Here is a 5,789-nt window from a genome sequence, read left to right as displayed (position 1 = left end):
TTATTTTCCACATACTGTACATTATTGTTTCTCCTCTTTGCCCCGCCTTTCTGAAACGCCTAGAAGTTACGCCTTCTTTCTTTGCATGAACATTTGGGCGACGTTATGCAAATCTTCCCACATTGTGACGTAGACATGTGGAGGCGTGTTTAAACGAGGCGTTTTAGGTAGGCGTGGACCAGTCTTAACTTTTATAAAGAATATCTCTTTGGGTTTGAGACTTTAGTCTTTGCAACTTTAGGGATCTTATCTATTCTCTAACAGCTTGTAACACTCCAAAGAGAAAGGAAAACTAGAAATCGCATCATATGACCCCTTTAATGTCATTCATCATCTATAAACTGCTGACTGTCTTTCCTTCTGTATCCCTCACATAAATAAACTGCTGTGACAAGCAAACACCGAATTCCATGTTGATGTTATTGGTGACGTCTATATTACAGTGTTAATCATACACTCAGATAAACGTCAGAGTTGAACCATGACATCCTATGAACATCAGCCACCTCTGATAAGTGCGAGGAACTTAAAGATCTCTTTCAAGGTCTGTGCAGAGTTACTTTGATGGAGAGGAGCCTTGCTCGTGATGGATTTCTTGGCCACAGGCTGTTAGTGCCGACAGATGGTAAACAGGAATTCCACACCCAGAATCCTCAGTGTAATGTATGAGGCTCTCCACAGGAGGAAGCGCTGTTGTTCAGGAACATCTTCCCTGAAATGTGTCACACGATGGGTCACGGTTTCATCCTCTTCCCTGTCTGCTTTAAGTTCAAGCTCACTTCTAAAACGTTCATATGCTAGAAACCCACTCCAGTTTATTCCACAGAGGAGAAACAAATCTCAGTTGTGGCGGACACACAAGCTGAGTGGGATGTTCAGACTAGTAAAGCTAATGAGAAGGCTACATTACTGATCAGAAAGAAAAGACTGAACAAATGGAAGGCATGGATGTTTACTCAGTCATTAACAGACATTTAAAAGCCAGCATCATCTGGATGTAAATCACTCCAATCCAGCGAGGACCAGCCTCTTAGTTGATTTACTATTGTGGTTAAGCGATGTTTGGTCTCGCGTTTCACATTCATGAAAGAGAAATCAAGAAGGTGTTAGTATTAAATTAATAGAGCTTCCACACTTCTGTTACGGATATCCTCCACTGGATTTGACATTGATCTGTTTGGGAATCCTCCACAGGCCTGTGCTGAAACCAGACCACAGAATCACTTAATAAGAAGAGCCTGAGAAGCGTTTCTTTAACAAGACATCAAGGGTTTCTCGTTCTTCTTTAACAAAAAATGAAGGAGGGTTGCATTTTCTGGAATGAAGAAGGCATCATTGCTTTTGGTTGCCTCTTGTCTTGGTTTCTTCTTATTGACATACCTGCTCATCTGAGTTCTTCCAAAAACAGAAAAAAATGTATCATGGCTTCCACAAAAAATATTAAACAGCACAATTGTTTTCAACATTGATAAAAACAAATCAGAATATTAGAATAATTTCTAAAGGATCGTGTGACACTGAAGACAATGCTGAAATTTCAGCTTTGCCATCACAGGAATAAATAAAACATATATATACATAAATTGTAATAATGTTTCACAACTGTTTTACTGTATGTTTGATCAAATAAATGTAGCCTTGGTGAACATAAGAAACTTATGAAAACCTGACCACAAACTTTTGAACCTTAGTGTATATCACTTACCAGCCATATTAGAGATTAATTTAAATGTAATTAATTTAATTTATTAATTTTTATTCAATTGTAAGCTTTCAGTATTTTATTTTTATTTTGTTTATCATTTTAATGTTTATAATTTTCATCCATAACATGAGCATAATTACAAGCTTATCGGTATTGCCCACAATTTTAATATCAGTGCATCCCTATTTTTTCCCCACTTAAAATCACCATGATTTTAAGTTTCTTAGACTAAAGACTGTGGTAACACAAAAAAAGAAAGTCTAACAATTCAGACATGGGAAAAGATCAAACTCAGTCATCTTTTCTTTCATACAACACTGCTCCTTCCTAAGGAGGTTCAATCTGGATCACTTGAACAAAACCCTTCAGAAAAGATACCTCAGAAAATGAAATCCAGCACCGGTGAATGAGCAACAGACAAAATGAGCAGGATACTTTTCATTTTAGATGAGGGCTTCTATTCAAAGGGCGAGGAGAGAATGGGAACATTTGATGTAGAAAGCGCTTCGTGAGCAGAACTATGCAATCATTCCTGAATTTGACAGCCGTGTGTTGACGGCATTTCTGAACGAGTACAAAAGACACAAAAGGAGTGCTCAGGTCACGTGTCAAACGTTCCTTAACAATCACGCACATGCACCCACTATCTACCCATCTCACCTGTCAAAGCTTAATGCAACCATTACAGTTGCACTGAGAAAAGCTTTTAGGTAACCTTAATAAATAGAGTTAGGTTTGCACAGTGTATCTGTACCATATTAGGGTTTTTAATGTATCGGCTGGTATTATAATTTTGATTACTTTTCCCTCACTTAAAGGGATAGTTCACCTAAAAATTATAGTTTCTGGTCCCCATTGACTTCCATAGTATTTTATCCATATTATGGAAGTCAATGGGAACCAGCAACTGTTTGGCTATCCATATTCTTCAAAATATCTTTGAAAGAAACTCATACAGATTTGGAACAACTTGAGGGTGAGTAAATGAGTCAATAATCAGTACTTTCATTTTTGAGTGAACTATCACTTTAAAGCTAATCTTTAAAAACCCTAATAACTTAATAACACTGAAAAAATTTATTTAAATATGTCTTACAATAAGTTCATATTGTTGTGATGCCTAGTATTTAAATTTAATTTTAAATGCAATTTATTTGCTATTATTTTTGCTTGCACAAAACAATATAGAATTTTAATATCATCTGTAACATCAAATTATATCAGAATTTTAATGGTGCATCCCTAAAATATAGCAATGTCAAAAATGTTTTGCTTAAACAGTAATCATCTGATGGCCATTGGCTAAACCTGAATCTTCACTCGAGGCTGAAACAGACACTGGGATAAAGAGTGGCATTAAGGCACTCGCTAATCTGTGACGGTCTTATTGCTTGCGACCTCCAACCCCAAGGCTTGCTGTAGAAAGCCTTTTAAGATCGCATTACTTCATATTAGTACATCCACATTTTGACAGCGATTTTCTACATTTTGAGAGAGGCTTTTAGGTTCTTGAATGAACTTGAATGAATCGTGCGATACTGAACACATTTTGCAGCACATTTAAAATGATCTATGACAATGTAGACTTGAGAACCAAAGGGCCTAATCTAATATTCAGATGCACCGACTAGAGTGTTTCATCTAAGATGCCCAAAGCGTGTTGCAGTGCTAAAACTGATTTGAAGTGGCAATCAGCTCACAAGTATAAAACTTCCAGAGTAATTTCTCCGTAGTTCACATTCGGTACAAATGATAGTGCTTGAGCATCAGAATTGGCTGACAATCTCGGAGTTAAAAACATCTCAATCCCCACTGCCTTCTAGTGGCTGGGTCAGAACTATCTTCACTATTGGAAGAATCCTGAGTGATCATGCAAAGACCCACACAAATGAATCAGGATTAAAAACATGACATCGGAGGCAGTGAATGCTTGTTTTAGCCTCTAAAGAAGAGACACAACACCATAGGAAGGTCTTTGTTGAAAGTCCATATTTCAGGTCTCTGTACACAATCATGATTGCGCAAAATGCAAGGACAGATCGATATGCAAGTGTTGCGCTTGTGAGACGCAACCACAAGAGAAGTTAGTGTTACAGCAGAAGTGTTAACAAAAAGGACTGTCCATCAAATAGATTTTCAGTTTAAGCAGACACAGTAGTATGACAGTAATCTAATGCTCTGAAATTTGTCATTCTTAATAACTTAATAAATTCAAAATAAAGATAAATATACCAATGAAATAAATAAATACATAAATATAAAAAATTAATAAAATAAAAATATATGAAAAAATAAATAAATTAAAATAAAATAAATCTTAAAATAAAATAAATGTATTTTCATGAATTTTACCAGAAATGTTAACTTTTCAAAAGTCTAGGAGACTAGTAAACTTCAGGGGTCAGCCAAAACCCCAAGGAACCATCAAGAATATGTATTCACACACACATTTCTGTGCCATACATCACATTTAACAGTCTGTACATCTGTCTCTCTCTCAAATCAGACAAGAAAATCAGTCAGCGGTCATTCTCATTGGACTAATGCTTGGCCAAAGCACAACCTCATTTCAGTGAAAGGTATTTCTATTGTCCAAAATAATCTTTTGAATCTCAAGGGGCTGTCTGACCATAAATTATGAATTTGGCTGAAGTGACTGCCAGGCCATGGGGCTACAGACCGGCTCTGTTCACAAAAACCTAAAAAGAATCACTTGTCAATCATCAAATTTATTTCTGCGAGGAATAATTCTAATTTTGACACAATTAATAACAACTTATTCCTGTTTATATAATCAGGACGAATAGTAGTGCTTAAAATACAACGATTATAAGGGTCGTCTCTAACTCTATATTTCTATCTTTATCTTATTTGACATGCACACATCAGGGTTTGACAGACAAAGCAGATTGATGTCACACTGACAGCTCGGCTGTCGTTCTATACTGTTCAATCTGTCGTTCTATACTGTTCAATCTGTCGTTCTATACTGTTCAATTCAAACGTTGGCACGTGCAAAGTCCGCATCATTTTTCCCCAGGCAAAACATACGAGGCGTAAGACCGGTTTTTTAAAGACTCAAAAACTTAAGGTGGACTAAAACAAGGAAAAGGGTTGTTTTGGTTCTCGCCGAAGGAAAGTAGATTGAGATGCGGTTATAACGGACGGTAATGCAAATACATTGTAACGCTGCAACACTTTTGGATTATGTGTAAAGAAACGCACCTGGTTTGGTAGATCCGTCACGACAGACGATGAGTGGGTTACACAAGAACTCTTTGTAGTCGAGAACCAACGCACAGTCGTGCCATTCGCTTAAGCCGTTCCATTCACCGCTTTAAAATGCGACACTCTGAACGTCTCGACGCTGCGCTCACCACAACTGTATCACATCGAAGCGCGTCACCTTCACTAGGTTGCCAGATGCCAGTTATTTCGCCTCAACTTTATATATAGGTTTTTCTTAGTGCACTGTCTCAAACAAGTAAGACCTGATTTTGGTGGATTGTAAAGTTTCGCAATCGCATTAGACCATTATTTTAAATATATATATTTAAAAATATAAGTAACTGATCAGAAATCTCCTCTGACCGAATCATAAACAAAGGTCTGTCGTGTGAAGCTTTTATCTCACTCAGGCAACACGATTACTCATTCACTGTCTGAAGAAAAATTTTAATAGCAACACTCCGATTGGTCCAGAGGCTATTTGACGTGTTTGTTTCGACGTATGCTATTGGTTAAAACGCGCAGTTGGCTTTAACCCCGCCCTCTTTGGTTGTGTTTTGCAAGAGAGCACCGTGGTCTTACAGGGTTCTTAAAGGGAACGCGCATCCTACTGTTGGCTGAGAAATTGTGCTGAGAAACTGTGACTGCGGCTGACTACTTCATTTTACTTTTTTTTTCTGGAACAAATATCGCTGATATGAACAAAGTAAAATATGAAACAACTGAAAACATTTGTAGTTATATTAATAAGGGCATAATTTAAAAAAAAAAACGTTTTATTTTAGAATCAAATTTATGAAATGTTCAGTATTTTCACATTTTTCGAATACTTGTTTGAACTGAATGTTAGAACCTT

At 36.8% G+C, this 5,789-nt stretch overlaps 1 protein-coding gene across 2 annotated transcripts in view; it reads right to left on the bottom strand.

Annotated features, from left to right (window-relative positions):
• Nucleotides 1–5,233, bottom strand: part of tpst1 (tyrosylprotein sulfotransferase 1) — a 54,309-nt gene extending 49,076 nt beyond the window's left edge. The window contains exon 1 of one of the 2 annotated variants that reach the window (XM_016539502.1): nucleotides 4,931–5,233. The gene's annotated coding sequence lies outside the window, so the exon portion shown is untranslated. The remainder of the gene's footprint in view (nucleotides 1–4,930) is intronic. The other variant, XM_016539503.1, reaches the window with a different exon arrangement.
• Nucleotides 5,234–5,789: the final 556 nt, after the last annotated feature.

This window comes from Sinocyclocheilus rhinocerous, unplaced genomic scaffold (assembly GCF_001515625.1).
Source record: "Sinocyclocheilus rhinocerous isolate Xijiao unplaced genomic scaffold, SAMN03320098_v1.1 scaffold1870, whole genome shotgun sequence".
NCBI classification, from domain to species: Eukaryota; Metazoa; Chordata; class Actinopteri; order Cypriniformes; family Cyprinidae; genus Sinocyclocheilus; species Sinocyclocheilus rhinocerous.
The sequence above is the reverse complement of the archived record's forward strand: the minus strand, read 5'-3'. Positions and strand labels throughout refer to the sequence as shown.